The following is a 19561-nucleotide window of genomic DNA, read 5'->3' as shown; positions in this document are numbered from 1 at the left end:
CTAATCCCAGTCACGGATGTTTGCCCTACAAGTGTCTGTAGTTCGATTCTCAGATCAAATCCAAATTCTATTCTGTATGCCTATTTCATATCACTCATCAGTCTGCAGAAGTATTGTACTGGTTTCTTATCTGTTTCTCTCTCTAGACTATGTATTCCTGGGAAGCAGCGATCTTTTCTAGCTTGTTTGTCACTGTATATCCAATGTCTAGAATAGTATTGATTGAATGAATCAATGAAAAAGAAAAGGAAGGAAGGAAACGAGAGACCCGAGTAGAATTTGGATTTGATCTGAGAATCACGCTACAGACGTTTGTAGTGCAAACATCTGGGACTGGAACTGGACTTGCCTGGTGGCTCAGCAGTAAAGATTTAGCCTGCCAATGCAGGAGACGGGGGTCCAATCCCTGGGTCAGAAAGATCCCCTGGAGAAGGAGATGGCTGCCCACTCCGGTATTCTTGCCCGGGAAATCCCATGGACAGAGGAGGCTGGTGGGCTACAGTCCACGGGGTTAAGAAGAGTTGGACACAACTTAGTAACTAAACAACAAGAACACAGACTAACCGCGGCGAGATCAGGTACCTTGGAATCCGAAAAAATATGTAGGATTTCTAGCAAATTACCTAGACTATCTCAATCTCTGAGTCTGGCTCAGTTGGGAAGCGGGTGGCTAATCCAGCTGAGCTTAGATGAAGGCTTGAGACTCTGCTCCCAGAACTCTCACCCTCCTCCCAGACCAGCAGGCTAGCCCAGGCATGTCCTTCTCACGGGCATGGCAGAGATGTCCCAGTCGAGGTACAATCGTTGTTATGGCTGTTCAGTCACCAAATCATGTTTGACTCTCTGTGACCCCATGGACTGCAGCAAGCCAGGCCCCTCTGACCCTCACCATCTCCTGGAGTTTGCTCAAGTTCATGTCCACTGAACAATGGACAGTGTGCAATCAGTGGACACTTTAATAAAACTTCCTCTTGTGTCAAATTAAGGCTTGAAAGCCTAAACCAGATTTCAAGGAGCCAGGAATATATTCTGTCACGTTATGGGAGGAATTAGAAAGTCACATGCAAAGGGCATGGATATAGGGCAGAGTGAAAGTGTTCCATGGATGCAATCTGTCATTCCCAGGTGGGTGAGTGGTAAGGAGTCTGTCTGCCAATGCAGGACATGCAGATTCAATCCCATGGTAGGGAAGATCCCCTGGAGGAGGAAATGGCAACCCACTTCAGTATTCTTGCCTGGAATATTCCATGGAGAGGAGTCTGGGGGGCTACAGTCCGTGGGGTCGCAAAGCATCAGACACAACTTAGCGACCGAGCACGCATGCATGCCTTTGGTCATAAGAGTGACTGGTCAAATACAGTGGCTGTTTCAGTAGAGGTGGCCCCTCCCTGTTTCTATGGAGACAGCTCAGGGCGTGAGTATTATTAAGGATGGGTTTGAAGGAACCATTGCTACTCAGTTAGAAAGGTATTGTTGCTGCTGCAGCAGCTGCCTCCTAGTCCCCAAGGAAATGTTCTAAACATGGTAGTTTATTAATAATAAAGAAGATAGTTCCTGTGACAAGGAAAAAAGAACATAGCATTCAATTGTGAAAATAAGTGGACTTCCCAGAGAATGTTGCACTGCAGGCACATACAAACCAGGACTATGAATATGGCTTCCTGAAACAACTCTGTAAAGTTAATACTGTAAACAACGTTTTCAACTTCAAGTCTTGAACACTGATGAACCGCCATTGTCTATGAGCTAAACGACACACGCGGCTCATCTGTCCCCGAGTAGGTGAGACTCAAGCTTCAGACCAAGGTTCCATCAATTGCCCAGTAGTGACAAAGAGTTTCAGCCTTGTCACCCAGCAGGTAATCTCTATCAAGGGAAAAAGAAGCCAGTTCCAGGTGAGGCTCAGACTGACAATGAGACGATGCTCTGGGCACTGCCTGACTATGTAGGAAGAAGCAAAGAAAGTTGGTTCTCTCCCTTGGGGAATGAGCTGTTCCAGCTCTTTATTTGTTTTGATAGCAAAGTTATGCATGAAACTATGTGTAAAATGCATGTTACATAAACAAATCTTCACTGCAGCACTGAGCTCACCAAGCATGAAGGACCTGATTGAAGTAGCCAAGTGGCACATGTGTCTCCTGCTAAAGTGAAGTGTTAGCCACTCAGTCGTGTCCCCGTGGACCCCATGGACTGTAGCCCACCAGGCTCCTCTGTCCACAGAATTCTCCAGGCAAGAATACTGGAGTGGGTAGCCATTCCCTTCTCCAGGGGATCTTCCCCTACCAGGGATCAAATCCAGGTCTCCTGCATTGCAGGCAGATTCTTTACCCTCTGAGCCACCAGGGAATTGGAGCAAGAAGTCTTGCAATTGTGGTCCTTGTGTGCATGTATGAGTGTGTTTATGGGCATGTTTAACATGCATTCCACGTTTTTAAAATACCTGCTCTTTAGAAAACATGCAAGGGACTCTGCTGCTACTCCAGTGGTTAAGGATCTGCCCTGCAATGCAAGGGACTTGGGTTTGACCCTGGGTTGGGGAACTAAGATCTCACACACTGCGGAGCAACTAAGCCCACATACCACAACTACTGAACCTGCATGCTCCAGAGGCCACGCACCTTAACTAGAAGGTCTGTGTGCCACAATGAAAGATCCCACATGATGCAACAAAGTTCCTGTGTGCAGCAATTAAGATCTTATGAAGCCAAATAAATAAATACATTTTTGTAAAAAAAAAAAAAAGAAAACATTATACAAAAGCTCAAGCTGAAAAGAAAGGAAAAAAAAAGGACTGATTCTGATTGCATGGGCTCCTTTTCCTCCAAGGGAGGAAGAAAACTGTGTAAACAGGTCATTTGATGCTAGTAACTATGTGTGACTATGTTTGTTCATCAATGTGCACCCCCATGTTCATCTCAGCAGGATCCTGCCTTAACAACATGCTTGAGATTTCTTGTTTCCAAAGCCACATGGGAAACCCAATCAGTAAACTTTAATGGGTGTCCCTGGGGTCATAAGCAGACAAGCCAGGATTCTTGTTCTGGCTTGAGTGGTCATGAGAGGCTAAGGTGGGGAAGATTCCAGGTCTCCTTCTACTTATCTTGCCTTCCTTCTTGAGGAAAGTCATAGCTCTAGGTGACAAAGAGGGCAAAGGGAATGGAGAACAGACCAAGAATTTAAAGGAATATAGGAACTTTATGCTTTCCCAACAGAAAAGACCCCTTAACCTCATCTAGCCATTATTGTTGTTGCTATTCAGTCACTAAGTTGGGTCCGACTCTTTGTGACCCCATGGACTGCAGCACACCAGGCTTCCCTACCCTTCACTGTCTCCTGAAGCTTGCTCAAGCTCATGTCCATTGAGTTGGTGATGGACATGACTCATCCAACCATCTCATATTCTGCTGCCTTGTTCTCCTTCTGCCCTCAATCTTTCTCAGCATTAGGGTCTTTTCCAATGAGTCAGCTCTTTGCATTAGGTGGCCAAAGTATGGGAGCTTCAGCTTCAGCATCTGCCCTTCTAATGAACGTTCAGGGTTGCTTTTCTTTAGGATTGACTGGTTTGATCTCCTTGCTGTCCAAGGGACTCTCAAGAGTTTTCTCCAGCCCCACAATTCAAAAGCGTCAATTCTTCGGCCACAGAGAAGCATATTAAGTCAACTTCTGGAGTACATGCAAGGACAAAGGTGTTGCTTGTGACTTAACAGTTCTGAGCAAAGTTTGACTTCCCTAATCTCTGCAACGTAGCTCTAGGAAGACCCTTCTTCTCAGTAGAGAGTGAAGATTCTATTTGCGCTAAGACAGTCATACCCCTATTAGAGGGATTGAGATTTTTCATTTTCCTCTTCTCTTCCCCAAGCTACAATGGGTTACCATCAATGCCCTTGGACCAGAGCCCTGAAGAGTTTTTATTTATTTATTTTCAATCTATTTTATGCTTTGCTGGGTCTTTGTTGCTCTGCGCAGGCTTGCTCTAGTGGCAGGGAGCAGGGACTACTCCCTAGTTCCGGTGCTCAGGCTTCTTTGGTGGAGCTCAGTAGTTGCTCTGAGGCATGTGGAATCTTCCTGGACCAGGGATTGAACCCATGTCCTCTGCATTGGCAACCGGATTCTTAAGCACTGGACTACTAGGGGAAGTGCTAAAGAAGTTTTTGTTATTCTATCCTGATGCAGATTAAGACTTTTGTTCCATAGAAGAGGTGAGGTGGACAGGTCTGGATGGAGTTCCAACAGTGGCTACTGTTCCCTCCCTCAGCCAAAATCATGGTGGGGGGGAATCCTCCAGATGCACACCCTTTCACCCCCCACCCCCCCTGCCCCGCTTTTCCCCATCCAATGCCTGGTGGAAGTCTTGGAGAAAATCCTGCAGGCTGGGCTAAACTTCCTGTATCTGCAGTACCCAATGATGTCCCATTAGCAATCTAGCCCACACTAACAATTTTTAGTAATTGTTTTCAACATACAGAAAAGGTCACTGTGTGTCATGCTGTGCCGAGACATGCTGAGCTGCTTCAGTTGTGTCCAACTCTTTGAGACTGTAGCCCACCGGGTTTCTCTGTCCATTGGATTTTCCAGGCAAGAACACTGCAGCAGACTGCCAAGCCCTTCTCCAAAAGATCTATATAGCCAAAGCTCTTTCCAGTAATCATGTATAGATGTGAGAGCTGGATCATAAAGAAGGCAGATTGCCAAAGAACTGATGCTTTCAAATTCAAACTATGGTGCTAGAGAAGACTCTTGAGAGTAAGGAGATCAAACCAGTCAACCCTAAAGGAAATCAGCCCTGAATATTCATTGGGAGGACTGATGCTGAAGCTGAAGCTCCAGTACTTTGGACTCATTGTAAAAGACCCTGATGCTGGGAAAGACTAAAAGCAGAAGGAGAAGAAGGCAACAGAGGATGAGATGGTTGGATAACATCACCTACTCAATGGACATAAGTTTGACCAAACTCCAGGAGATAGCGAAGGACAGGGAAGCCTGGTGTGCTGCAGTCCGTAGGGTTGCAGAGTCAGATACTGACTGAACAACAACAAAATCAATTTCTAACTGAATCTTCTGACCCACTTCTGTGACATCTGCCCAGATAAGAAAATGCCCAGATCTTACTTCTTCCTACAGACATCCAACTCTCTCCAGATTTAGATTAGTTGCTTGCCCTGCTATCTTTGGTTTTATGATGAGCTTAAGAAAAGCAATTGATTTTAAGGTTTATTTTTAATGTCTACCACTTTTAAAGTCTTTATTGAATTTATTACAATATTGCTTCTATGGTTTATGTTCTGGTTTTCTGATCATGAGGCATGTGGGATCTTAGCTCTCTGAAGGGATCAAATACACAACTCCTTCATTGGAAGGTGAAGTCTTAACCATTGGACCACTAGGGAAGTCTGCATGAAATGCATTTAATTGTCAGTGTGTCTGGATTCTTTCTTTTGCAAGGGCAGGAGCAATGCTCTTTCCAGCTTTCTCCATCTCCAAACTTAGTTGCTGGTATATTTGATCACTCTTCCTTCAATTTTCCCCTATTTGTGCCCAGGGATTTTGTTCAGTAACAAGTGATTCTCCATTCCACATTTCTCTTTTGCCAAAACTTCTGTTGGAATTTCTATGTGCCTCCCTCAAATAGCTCACCCCATGTGATGGCAGAGTTTTGCAGGATGCTACATGCTGTGAATATATCATAGACACTGCTGAGTCAGAAAAGCAATGCATTACCAGATTTCTCTGAGCATCTGAAATCAGCTCTTAAAGTGTCAAACACCCCTTTGATGCCCTGCTGCTCCCATGGGGAACATTATAATTTTCCTCTGAGGGCATGGAATTGGTGCTATTCTTTATCCATGTAAGTCAATGAAGTATATATTAAACACCTACTATGCACATAGGGTGGTTTTGAGTTCTGTGGAGTGCTATGGAACTTGACCTGTGTTCTTAAACTTTTGGACAAGAAAGTCCAATAATCCAGACCTCTAGTTTCATGAGTTCAAGTGCTCATGATTTTTAGGTGCTAAGATGGTCATCCCAGGTGGCACTAGTGGTAAAGAATCTGCCTGGGACGCAGGAGACACAAGAAAGACTAGGGTTTGATCCCTGGGTCAGGAAGATCCCCTAGAGTAGGAAATGGCAACCTGCTCCAGTATTCTTGCCTGGAAAATTCCATGGACAGAGAAGCCTGGTGGACTACAGTCCATGGGGTCACAAAAGAGTTGGACATGATTGAACAACTGAGCACACAGCAGTAAGAGGTTCCTCTGTTAGGAAAACTCTTAGTCCTAAAGATGTAGTCCAATCCAGAGCCCTAATATTCACCAAAGCAGTAGACAGGCTGCCTCTCGTCTGCTTCTGACCCATCTCTGACTTCTCAGTTATTGATCCTATTTTACAGCAGTGACTACTTGGCTTTTAGACATAGCTTTGCCCCTTTATTCTGCCTCTTACTTCCAAGACAGACACTAATACCTACACTTCTCCTATGATGCCCTCCATACATCCAATTTCAGTTTTGCTCTAAACTCCATGTCTCTTTTTCATGTGTTCTCTAGTTCCTTGGGTAGCTGGCTATCATAAAGTAACCTTCTACCATATGGTAACCTATTACCATACTTCTAATATATGGATAGTTGCCACAACTAGAACCCAAGACACCCCTTTTCTTGCATCCTTCTCCCCCAGGTCAGTCATGGAGTGGTATTTGAGGCTTGGAAAGCAAAGCAAGTGGAAGGAGTAAGGATGGAGTCATGGGTATTGGTGATATAGACATGAAATACCACTGTTGAGACAGTGGTATTGAGGCAACCAACCTAGGCTCCACAGGTAAGTCTACTATGTGGCATTGAGCAAAAGACTCAACACCTCTGAGTCTCGGCCTCATAGACTCACATAAGGATTACATGTTTTCTACAAAGCGCTTGGCACATTGTCTGGCTCATAAAACATACTCAGTAAATTCAAACAGCTGTTACTATTATAACTGATACTGCAAGTGGACCTTGACCACACAGGACCAGGAAGGAGCTCAGTTCCTAACACAATGAGGTCACAGTTGGAAAAAATAAGGAAAACATGATCTGATCCCTACCCAACTGAGTATTAAATAGAGACTCTGGCTGCAACTAGACATAGCCAAGGTGAGGCATTTCAATAACCTGGCCATGTCTGTTTCTGGTCTACTTCCCCCTGCCGATACAGAAGGAAGGGGAGACACTACCATTTCCTGAAACTTCCAATACACCAGCCACCACGCTAGGTATATTTAGCTTTCTTTCATTCCTCTCGGTTTACCAACTGCCTTTCACTCTCCATGTCCCAACCTCTGCAGCAGTCGATGGATGGCATTGAGCACCGGTATCATAAATGCCTTCCCACATACTCAGTCATACAAGCAGTCAACACTACTGCCTGAGCATGTATTAATGTGGGCACCTTCTGTGTGCATGTAGACATTCCCCTTCCAAGGGTTCCTGTAAGTCAGCTCCCAGGACATTCTGCCTTAGGGCATTACTATTGTGGTCACACACGAGCGTGATAAATAATCTGAACAAGCTTTCTCAGGTGCAATATTTATGGTTCAGTTTGAAGCGAAGAACAGTCAGAGGCAATGGGTAAAAACTAATTTACCGTAATGTCACCATGGATATATAGCAAATAGCTGTAAACAAGTATGTACAATATAATTAAAAATATGATAACATTATAAAATAGGATGATGGCTAGTTAGAGAGGAAGATCTATCAAGTAGGAATATGTGTATATCACTTGAAATATTGCCTCAATTACTTGGTGTCATCAGCTCAGGCTCCTCAACACAAAAAACAATCCTTACAAATGCCGACTTCAAATGACAAACACTGTTTATTTCTACACTTGGTTTCCTTTCATTCCATCTGTCCACAGAAATTTTCCTGCAGTGTCTATTGAACAAATGGCTGCAAGACAAGGATAATACTCAAATTCTTGAACTCTATCCTGTTTCATTCCAGACTCCTCAATGGATCTCATTGTGAGAGATGAGTTAAAGAAAGTGTAAGTCGCTCAGTCATGTCTGACTCTTTGTGACCCCATGGGCTGTAGCCCGCCAGGCTCTTCTGTCTATGGAATTCTCCAGGCAAGAATAATGGAGTGGGTAGCCATTCTCTTCTTCCGGGGATCTTCCTGACCCAGGGATTGAGCCTGAGTCTCCTGCATTGCAGACAGATTCTTTACCCTCTCAGCCACCAGGGAAGCCCTGAGTTAGAGAAGGCATCCTTAAGTCCCTCAGCATAAGACACCCAAGAATACTCATGCATGAGAACAAGGGAGAAAAATAAAAGTAAATGGGATGGTTCATTAATAAACACAAATAATTTGCCTATACCGTTTCAAACAGGCGAACCAATTCTCTGGTTGCAAAGGTGCTCAGACAATCACTCTCTAGGTGGTATGAAAATCTAGAACTTCCTCAAGATCCCACAAGGGAGGTAAAGTGGATCCTTACTGACTGTGCTGTGTATTTTCAGCCCTGTCACCCTTCCCGGTAAGGCTATGGCAGTATTTACAAAATTGACCGTAAGTTATCTTTTTTAAAAAAAGGAGCAACTCAACATTTATCTCTAGTTCTGCATCATTCTCCCCAAGCTATTTCTCATGCTTGACTTCTGGTTCCCTTCGGCTACAAAATTTTCTGTTTTCCCATTTATATTCTGACCTCAATGCTGAGCAGTTAGCTCACTTTGCTTTGCTTTGGTCAGGAGTCTCACCACTCTTCATCTAAAGCAGCTTGAGGAACTATTCCAATCTGATCCATTCAACATTTAGAGCTTTCTATTACTCACTTTTTTCATCTACAACTTGCCAAAAGGTTTGCCTTGCCCTGGTTCACAAGTGGGCTTCCCCAGTGGCTCCGCTGGTAAAGAACCCACCTGCCAATGCGGGAGACACAAGAGACACAAGTTCGATCCCTGGGTCGGGAAGATCCCTTGGAGAAGGAAATGGTAGCCCACTCCAGTACTCTTGCCTGGAGAATTCCACGGACAGAGGAGCCTGGCAATCCATAGGGTCGCAGACAGTCAGACACAACTGAGTTCACACACACACACACACACACACACATTATTCATTTCTTTCAAGTGCAACTTGCTAAAAGGTTTGTCTTACCCTACCTAGTCCACAAGTAAAGACCAAGTTCCCACTGCCTACCTGGCCAGTGTGGTTTCTCAAGTTTCCTGTATTATGCCTGGTCCACCCAAGAGTCAACCTGATGGCTCTGCTACCATCCTTACTATATGCAGATTCTGAATTAAAGCCATAAGCCTTTTAACTGTCCTCACCATGACTTTCCTGGAACACTCTTTCTCTTACCTTTTACTCACTCAAATGTTACCCACACCCAAGTTCAAATCTGATTTAGCACTTTCATGAATCTGCCCTCACTTTTCACTCCTCAACTAAGCTCTTGTTTTAATTATTGAAAGTAGCAATAAAATATAAAATAATAACTTACAATTGCTTTATATCTACCCACAAGATTTGGAATTCCTTGAGCAGAGGGATTACACCTTATTAACATTGACCCCTCGTAGTGCTGTTAAAAAACAAGACAACAGACCCCAAATGGAGCCACTGATGGTAAGCCCCACATCACCAAACTGAGGCTTAATTATCATGTCTAATCTCCCAGACAAGGAATCTTAAACCAGTCAATCAGGAAAAGCTTTAATCAGCACTAGTTAGGTCATCTGCCTGCGAGATCCCTGCATTCCCTGAAGGACAGAAACTTTGCAATAAGCAACCTGCCTTTTTTTTTGCCCCCAGGATAATAACTTCCTTGATTCCACTCCCTTCTGGCTATTAAAGTCTCCTTTTTATATGTATACATACAGCTGATTCACGTCATTGTACAGTAGGAACTAATGCAACACTGTAAAGCAGTTATCTTCCAATTTAAAAGAAAAATTAAAAATAAAAGCTTAAGGGCTTCCCTGGCGGCTCAGCCGTAAAGAAGCCACCTGCCAATGCAGGAAACATGAGTTCAATCCCTGAACCAGGAAGATCCCACATGCCATGGAGCAACTAAGCCTGTGCCCTACAACTACTGAGCCTGTGCTCTAGAACCTGGGAGCCACAACTATGAAGCCCAAACAGCTGACAACCTGTACTCTGCAACAAGAGAAGCCACTGCAATGAGAAGCCCTCACACCACAACGAGAGAGTAGCCCCTGACGGCTGCAACTTGAGAAAATCTTGTGCATAGCAATGAAGACCCATCTCAGTGAAAAATAATTAAATAAAATAAAAATTTTAAAAAGAGAAAACATAAAAAAAATAAAGTCTCCTTTTGTACAGTTCCTTGGAGCTCCTTGTTGTGTGCTGGATTAGATGCTGCCCGATTTGAATCCATTTTTGCTCAAATAAACTCTTAAAGTTTTTAATACGCTTTATCAGTTTATCTCTTCTGGGCTTCCCTGGTGGCTCAGACGGTAAAGAATCTGCCTACAGTGCAGGCGACGTGGGTTCAATCCCTGGGTCAAGAAGATTTCCCAGGAGAAGGAAATGCAACACATTCCAGTATTCTTACCTGGAGAATTCCATGGACAGAGGAGCCTGGTAGGCTACAGTTCATAGTGTCACAAAGAGTCGGACATAACAGAAGTGATTTAGCATGCATGCATGCACCCAAAAAGAAAGAAAAACATTCTAAGACGCACAGTTCTAAATCTAGAATATAGGAAACTTTTGATCTGCATCTTAGATGAAGATCTCCTTGATATAAAAAGCAAACTGAAGATAACATAGTTGGATGAGTGTGTTACTCTCTGTATCATTCAGGTTACCATCCAATTCTTCAAGGAAGTAAAAAACCACTATACTTGTCCTATAAATTTAGTCTTTACAAGAGCAAAAATGAGGATCTAGAAACAATTTAAATCCCACTTACTATTTTGATCAATCCCCAAACCTCCCCTATTTCATCTCAAAAGGCTTGCATATGTTATAAAAGATCTGGGCTTTAGGAACAAAGTTTCTTCCTCATGGAAATTGCATTCTTTCTCTGTGACTAGACTTTTCTTGCCTTTTCATATTGTTCATGGGATTCACTTCATGGCAAATAGGTGGGGAAAAAGTAGAAACAACAGATTTTATTTTCTTGAATTCCAAAATCACTGCAGACAGTGACTGCAGCCACAAAATTAAAAGACACTTGCTCCTTGGAAGAAAAGCTATGACAAACCTATACAGTGTATTAAAAAGCAGAGACATCACTTTGTCAACAAAGGTCCGTATAGTAAAAGCTATGGTTTTTCCAGTAGTCATGTAGGGATGCGAGAGTTGGACCATAAAGAAGGCTGAGTGCTAAAGGATTTATGCTTTTGAATTGTGGTGCTAGAGAAGACTCTTGAGAGTCCCTTGGACAAAGAAATCAAACCAGTCAATCCTAGAGAAATCAGTCCTGAATATTCTTTGGAAAGACTGATGCTGAGTTGAAGCTCTAATACTTTGGCAACCTGATGTGAAGAGTTGACTCATTGGAAAAGACCCTCTTGTTGGGAGAGATTAAGGGCAGGAGAAGAAGTGGGTAACAGATGATGAGAGGATTGGATGGCATCACCAACTCAATGGACATGAGTTTGAGAAAACTCTGGGAGATGGTGAAAGACAGGGAAGCCTGGTGTGCTGCAGTCCATGGGGTCACAATGAGTTGGACATGAATTAGTGACTGAACAACAATAACAAGATTTTTCTTGGAACCAAGGTAATTCTTATCCAAAAAAAAAAAAAAAAAGGAAAGGTTATCTTGAAAATTATGCCTGTGAAAAATTTTAAAAGTCTCTTCCACAAATATTAGTGAAAAGCTTGAACCACCTGCCATCTGAGCAGATAAAGTTCCATCTGCCAGAAACACAATTTGGATCCAACTGTTCTTTTATAAGCTAGTGAGTTTTGCATTATCATACCTATCTCATGGCTAAAATTTGAAAATGAAAGCTATAATATCTCTGCATCTGTCTGTATGTTTATGTATACTTATGTATGTATGTTATGAATGTATAACATTTTTCTATGTCCAGATGGTATTGCCAAAATTAATTTGTAAAAGAGCTCTATTTAATTGGCTTAAAGAAAAATAAGTGCTTATCAAAGTAATTGTTCTCTCAGAAAACAGAAACTAACCCAAATGTTTTTCAAATTTACATGATCTAGGATAATCTTCAGTAAATAAAAGCTAGTGTAAGTTTGTTGGTTTAATTAAAATAGGCATGTCTTCAAGGCTATCAGCATTAAATTTAGTGCAGATGTGCAACTTTTATTCCACTAGGATTTTCTTTATTCTACTAAGATTTTCTAGTCAAATGACTTATCTCTGTTACTAAATTTATCAGCAGGAAAAATAACTTTTAAGATGATGGTTAGATGTTTAATGTCTTATGAAATATTCATGAATAATCTAAACATGATTGCTTTTAACAAGTAAATTAAACAGATGTAGGACAAATAAAAGTTTATAAGTAAACTTTTGAAAAGTGATGAGGTTTTACAAGACATAGTTTTTAAAATCCTTTGGTAACTTGAAACCTTAGAGTTTTGCTGAGTTAAGTTAATGGTGGAAATTAATTGACTATCCAGGTCACTTCCAAATAAGGTAAAATACTGAAACATTAATTAATCAACATAAGATTTACTTAATTCTTCTCACTATTACAGAAAAAAGCTAAAGATTGGGTCTCTCAATAAATGTGTTCTGTGCCACTTTGGAAAAATCCACCATGAGGAAGAATATACTTTTAAAAATTATGAAATCAATAAATTTATCAGTCCACTGAAGGCTAGTGTAATATTCTTAGTTTTCACTAGGAATTAAAGATTCTAAGCATTAAGATTTCTAATCTTTAAAATTAAGATTTGTAATCTTTAACTACATTATATGTCATTAAAACTACTTAAAAATAGTAAGGGTGAAAGGAAACAACTGTGTGAAAAGTAGGAAAGAAAAGTAAGATGATTGATTATTCCAGAATGAGAAAGAGGAAACAAAAATAGAACAAAATCTGCATGAATGGTAAAAGGTTGTGGAAGTCTTGTGAAAAAGGAATCTTGGGAACGAAATTTTATGCGTGGTCAAACTGGCTGTTTTAAAAAGAGAAAATAAGACTTGGGCTTGTTAGCCTGTAATAGCTTCCCGGGTGACACAGTGGTGAAGAACCTGCCTGCCAACTGAAGAGACGAAAGAGACATGGGTTGGGCGAGACATCTTCCCTGGGTTGGGAAGATTCCCTGGAGGAGGAAATGGTAACCCACTCCAGTATTCTTGCCTGGAGAACCCCATGGACAGAGGAGCCTGGCAGGAGTCCATGGGGCTGGAAAGAGTCAGACACAACTGAGCCTGCACGCACACAATCTTCACAACAGCATTCTGAGGGTTATTATTCAACTTTTAGAAAAAGAAACTGAGACACTAAGAGGTTAGGCAACTTGCCTAAGTTTATATAGCCATTAAGGAGCTATTAATACATTGCTTGTCAGCATAAATATAATTTGTAATCTAGAGAAAAGAATTAAACCAAAGAACATAAAATATATTTAAAGGAATGATTCAAGGAAAACTTTGAGAAACAAAAGCTTTGAGAACTTATGAATGGAAAATATACACTGTGTCCCAGGAAAAAGTTGCTAGAGAATCAATATTACTGAGATAATAAAGTTATTAGGCTTCAAAGATAAAGAAAGCAGATAAAAGCAAAACAGAGTGTTTTAAAAATATATATCAAATTTTATAAAGAGAGAAAAGTTAGCTGGCCTCTCATCACTCTAAACCAAGGTTCATCACTAGAAAACACTTGAGAAATATCAATAGAGTTTAATTTAAGAATGTCATACCCAACTAAACTGTCGTTCAAGCACACAAACCTTTTGATCCTACAGGAGCTTAGGTAATACATTCCCCATGAGCCTTTCTTGAATAAGCTACCAAATAAACTTCAGCCAAGAAGTGACTAGTGAAGAAATGTTAGCAAAAAAACCGGAATTGAATCCAATTTTCAACAGAACTGAGCATAAAACAATGGGAAATGTTATAAATAATGACAATTTAGAAAGCATATAATTAGCCAAAATAAAAGCAAAAGGAGACATCAGTTGAAAGGTAATATTGTTACCCTGGTTTCTTCATCTTTTATGTTGGGGGATCAAAAGATGTTTTCCAATACTGATCAATATGGACATGGGGAGAGGGGAAGAGAGGGTGAGATATATGGAAAGAGTCACATGGAAACTTACATTACCATATGTAAAATAGATCTCCAACGGGAATTTGCTGTCTGGCTCAGGAAAGTCAAACAGGGGCTCTGTATCAACCTAGAGGCGTGGGATGGGGGAGGGACATGGGAGGGAGGTTCAGAAGGGAGAGGCTATGTGTATACCTACGGTTGATTCATGTTGAGGTTTGACAGAAAACAGCAAAATTCTGTAAAGCAATTATCCTTCAATAAAAACTGAATTAATTTAAAAAAGAATGCTTTAACTTAAAACAAATAATAAGGTCAGAAAAGAAAACAAATTTTGGGTTAGGCTAATAAAGTTTCTTTTTTCAGTATTTTCCTACTGGGATAAATTTGTATTTAGATAAAGTCAAAATGTAAAGAGGCTGCTGCTGCTGCTAAGTCGTTTCAGTCCTGTCCGACTCTGTGCGACCCCACAGACGGCAGCCCACCAGGCTCCCCCGTCTCTGGGATTCTCCAGGCAAGAACACTGGACTGGGTTGCCACTTTCTTCTCCAATGCATGAAAGTTAAAAGTGAAAGTGAAGTCACTCAGTCTTGTCCGACTCTTCGCGACCCCATGGACTGCAGCCCACCAGGCTCCTCTGTCCATGGGATTTTCCAGGCAAGAGTACTGGAATGAGGTGCCATTGCCTTCTCCGTAAAGAGGCTATATCTATGTATCTGATGCTGGAGATAAACAGAGAGATAAATTTGTACCAGTCATTCTGGTGGAGTCCTGGGGATACTTCTTAGTGATTCTTATTGAAGCTGGAGGGCCAAAATAGAAATGCCCTCATATTTAAAACTATGGGCAGGCTAGGTAGGGTGTAGGAGACAGGTGTAGGGTTGGAGTAGGGATAAAAAGGAGATTGCCAATGACAAAGATGGAGAGGTAGCAAAATAATGAATGGATGAGCACTTTATAGAAATTTAAATAGAATATGAACAACTAAAGTAGATTGATACACAATTTAAGTACACATTTAAAGTTTAGAGACCTCCTTGGTGGTCCAATGGCTTAAGATTGTGTGCTCCTAATGCCGGGGGCCCAGGTCAAATATCTGGTCAGAGAGTTAGATCTGCAAGCTTGCAACTAAGGAGGCTGCAATGAAAATTAAAGATCCCGAATGACACAATGGCAACCCACTCCAGTACTCTTGCCTAGAGAATTCCATGGACAGAGGAGCCTGGTGGGCTGCTGTCCATGGGTTCGCACAGGGTCGGACACAACTGAAGCGACTTAGCATGCATGCATGCATTGGAGAAGGAAATGGAAACCCACTCCAGTGTTCTTGCCTGGAGAATCCCAGGGACAGAGGAGCCTGGTGGGCTGCTGTCTATGGGGTCACACAGAGTCGGACACGACTGAAGTGACTTAGCAGCAGCAGCAGCAGCAGCATGACACAACTAAGACCCAGCACAACCAAAATAACTAACTGAATAAATATTCTTTTAAAAATAAAGTTTAAAAATTTTTGCTCCAAACTTCCCCTCCTGTTCTAAGAGCTACCTAATCACCTCCCAACAACATCCTATCTATACTTCATGGTTCAACTGAATCCTGTCCCCCTAAGAAGCCTTGATCAGCTTGACTACAAGTGAAGTCTACACTGCCTCTGTCTTCTCATGGCTATGCTGCTGTCTCTAACCTGCCCAAACTCAAGGGGCCACTGGTTTAAACCCACTCTTGACAACACGTTCTAATCCTTTCAGCCTATATTCACGCAATCCATCAGCCTGCAAATGTTTTTGAAGAGAGAGGTACAGATGTTGAATATCTGCTGTGATGGCTGAGAGAGGCAGTTGAGTAGACACTGAGAAAGATGTGGAATGACATTCACATCTCGGCTGAGGTTGAAGGCAATACATATTTAGACACGAGCAGGTGTGGTTGTGGGTGAAGAGGTTCACACTCGGGTCTAATTGGCTTTAGTCTCCTACTGACCTGCTTTTGAATTCTGGCTCTGTCACTTCCCACAAGTTGCAGGTCACAAACTCAGGTGCACAAGCTACAATATTCTTTATTTCTATGTCTTCTCAGATTCCCAGGGCAGTGTCTACTCTGTGAAGGACTTCCTTGGTACCAAGGTGTCAGCAGACAGCCTGGGCTGGCAGGAAAGGGGTGGGCTCTGCTCCTGGGTGAGTCTATCTGTCCTGACTGGCATCCCATTGAAGAGTCTTTGTTTCTGGACTTCCCTGGTGGTCCAGTGCATCTGCCAATGCAGAGGACCCGGGTTCGATCTCTGGCTGGGGAAGATTCCACACACCGCAGAGCAACTAAGCCCATGTGCGATAACTACTGAGCCCACATTCCAAAGAGCCCGTGCTCCACAACAAGAGAAGCCACCACAATGAGAGACCCGAACTCAACAACTAGAGAGTAGCCCCCATTCACCACAACAAGAGAAAGCCCTTGGGCAGCAACAAAGACCCAGCACAGCCAAATAAACAAATAAAAAGAAACTGTTTCTGCATGGTCTTGTGTGTGATCCAGGCAAGGCTGTGTCAGGCCAGTCTGCTTAAGACCCCTGCTCCAAGTCCACCCTAAGTTTTGGGACCTGCTCAGAGTCCACCAAAGGCGATCCAGGTCCTTTACTTCCAGATCCCCTTGAACTGTACATGTTTTCCTATTGCTGTCACTGAGGGCTCAGCTCCAGGGAGAGAAGGACACAGATCAGCGGCAGACTCTCCACTCTCAGTGTCCACTCTTCCCTCCTTCCTTCCTTCCCTTCCCTCTTCTTGGGAATACATTCGAGTCTTGGTTTGGAGGGGAGGGAGTGTCTGATTGTGAGTGCTCATGAGGACCAGAGTACCTCTGGGGCTCTCATCCGAGGCGTTTGAGACTTAAAAGTAAATAGTTGAGTGATACTTTCAGTAGTTGAGTGATACCCACTGTGCCATCCCTTTTCAGAGCAAATACCACTATTTTAGCTGGCTGAGTGGTGGGGGAGGGTCCCCAAGATCACTCCCAAACTCAATGATTTGCAATAGGAATCTTCATATATTCATAATCATGGCTGTGATGTGTTAAAATATAAGGATATGTACAAAGGAAAATGGGCCTGGTGCCAAGTCCAGGGAAATCAAATGAAAGTGTCCAAGAGTCGTTTCCCAGGGGAGTCACACAAGATGTGCTTAATCCTCCCAACAATGAGTCGCAAATACACACGTGAAGTGCTGTCTCCCATGGAAGCTTGTTAGAGAATCAGTGCTGGAGGATCTTGTTGGGGGTTGGTCAGGCAGGCACCCTCTGCCTCACATGCCCCAAAATCCCAGACTCCCAGAAGGAAAGCAGGTGTTCGGTATAAACCATGATGCTTGTCTGAACAGTTTAGACACAGTGAGACCACTCTTTTTTGGCAAAGTGGTGGGAACCTCCCCAAATCCAAGTTACCAGACCATTCATTGGCCAAGGGCCAAGCCTTGTGAGTAGGCTAGGAGGAAGACCAGGGGATAAACCTGAGTTGATATTTCAAAATATTATCTTGCCAAATATTTGTTACTTCCAGTTTATGGATAAGCAAACAGAAGCTAGAAGTTAAGCAACTGCTAAAAACAAACAAACAAAAAGATCAGTAAAGCCTGGATTTAAAATTCCTAATTGCTCTCCATTCCTACTTCCATGCTGTGGCCCTCATCTTTTTACTCTTACATCTCAACCTGCATCAACTTTATTACCTTGTACTTTAACAATTCTTTTACATCACCTTCAACATTTTCTATAGAAAACACACTAAATTACTTGACTGTTCCTTTTAGCCTTCTTTCTGCCCTCTTCCACCCCACCACCCAAGGAAGGTAGTTGTGTCCTCCTGTGGCATCCTAATAACCCAAGTAAATGAGTCATAGCATTTGTGAAAGGAAGAAGTTCAAGATCAGAAACACAGTACCTCTGAGATCACCGGGAACACAGAAGAGCATCCCTGGATGTCGTCAGGGCCCGGTGACAGCAGGTGATGTTATTTTCTCCACCTGACCCGGCATTCAATTTAGTCCCTTCAACCTGGGTCCATCTCCTCGTATGTGGGGCTCAGCAAAACTATCCATTAAGTCATCTATTTCTTTGAGAGGTCTCTTTTCCTTAAATGAGAGAAGCATCTCAAATGTATATGCATTGATCAGCAGCTGGCTGCATCCAGGATAGGAGGGAAAGAGAAGAGAACCTGAAAAAAAAAAAAAAGGAAAGAATTATTAAAAGACTCCTATAGGGACTTCTCTGGTAGGCCGCTAAGACATCATCTTCCAATGCATGTGGGACAGGTTCAATACTTGGCTGGGGAGCTAAGATGCCACATGCCTCGTGGCATACCAAAAGATAAAACAGAAGCAATATTCTAGAAAATTCAATAAAGACTTTACAAATAGTCCATATCAAAAAAAATCTTTAAAAAAAAAAAAAAAACACTCCTATAAATCATGAGCTGCACATGATTATTCCTCTGGCTTCATTTGGCCAGCCACTGCCCTCTGGCATCCTATGTTCACACCCTGCACTTCCGAGGGACCATCACCTGTTTGGACACCTGGACCAGTGTCATCCATGCACACAAGTAACAGGCAGGGACCTTGGTTTCCCAGTGGTTTACCTTCTCAAGTGGTAGGCAGTCCCACACAGTGACAAGTGACTGGAGGAAGAGGTAACCAGTAGATTTAAAGGAAACATCAGTAACGTATATATTAATGTATATAGCATGTACCCAGGAGAGGAAGCAAATTGTTGGCTGGAGAATTTTGTTTTTAATTAAACAGGTAATGTATGCCTGCATTTAGTCCTATAAATGAAAATGTATTCACCGCAGAGGCATGAATCCTATTAGGCCCTCCCGTACATAAACTGTATGGGTGATTACCACTGATTACTGTACTATTAGAGACTTGTGCGTGGAGTGGCTTGATTGGAGCATGCCTGGCTCCTGAAAGAGCTCCCATGTGCTCTGCCTGAATCGTGGGAAAGCAGCAGGGCTTCAGATTGCCCGGCAATTCAATTGTGGGATTTCAAACTTGCTTGAGGGGTTGAGGTTGATGTGAGGTTGAGGGGTGAAGATGCACACCCTTGAAAGGAATGCTTTCTTTGTGCTTGCTTGATTTCCTACGGAGATTTCCCTGGTGGTCCTGTGATTAAGACTTTGTCTTTCAATGAAGGAGGTGCAAGTTCAATCCCTGTTTGGGGAGCTAAGATCCCACATGCCTGTGGCCAAAAAGACAAAACATAAAACAGAAACAATATAGTAATAAATTCAATAAAAACTTTAAAAATGGTCTACATAAAAAAAAACTTTTTTTTTTCTGTTTTGGTTTTTTGGCCACAAGGCATGTGGGGCCCTA

At 42.4% G+C, this 19561-nt stretch overlaps 1 long non-coding RNA gene across 2 annotated transcripts in view; it reads right to left on the bottom strand.

The window, feature by feature from the left end:
* LOC133063694 (uncharacterized) overlaps window positions 1–19561 on the bottom strand; it is a 541214-nt gene that overhangs the window by 253091 nt on the left and 268562 nt on the right. For both annotated transcript variants that reach the window (XR_009694475.1, XR_009694476.1), the window contains one exon: window positions 18127–18399. This is a non-coding gene — a long non-coding RNA (uncharacterized LOC133063694). The remainder of the gene's footprint in view (window positions 1–18126; window positions 18400–19561) is intronic.

The sequence above is a fragment of the Dama dama genome, chromosome 10 (assembly GCF_033118175.1).
Source record: "Dama dama isolate Ldn47 chromosome 10, ASM3311817v1, whole genome shotgun sequence".
NCBI classification, from domain to species: domain Eukaryota; kingdom Metazoa; phylum Chordata; class Mammalia; order Artiodactyla; family Cervidae; genus Dama; species Dama dama.
The sequence above is the reverse complement of the archived record's forward strand: the minus strand, read 5'-3'. Positions and strand labels throughout refer to the sequence as shown.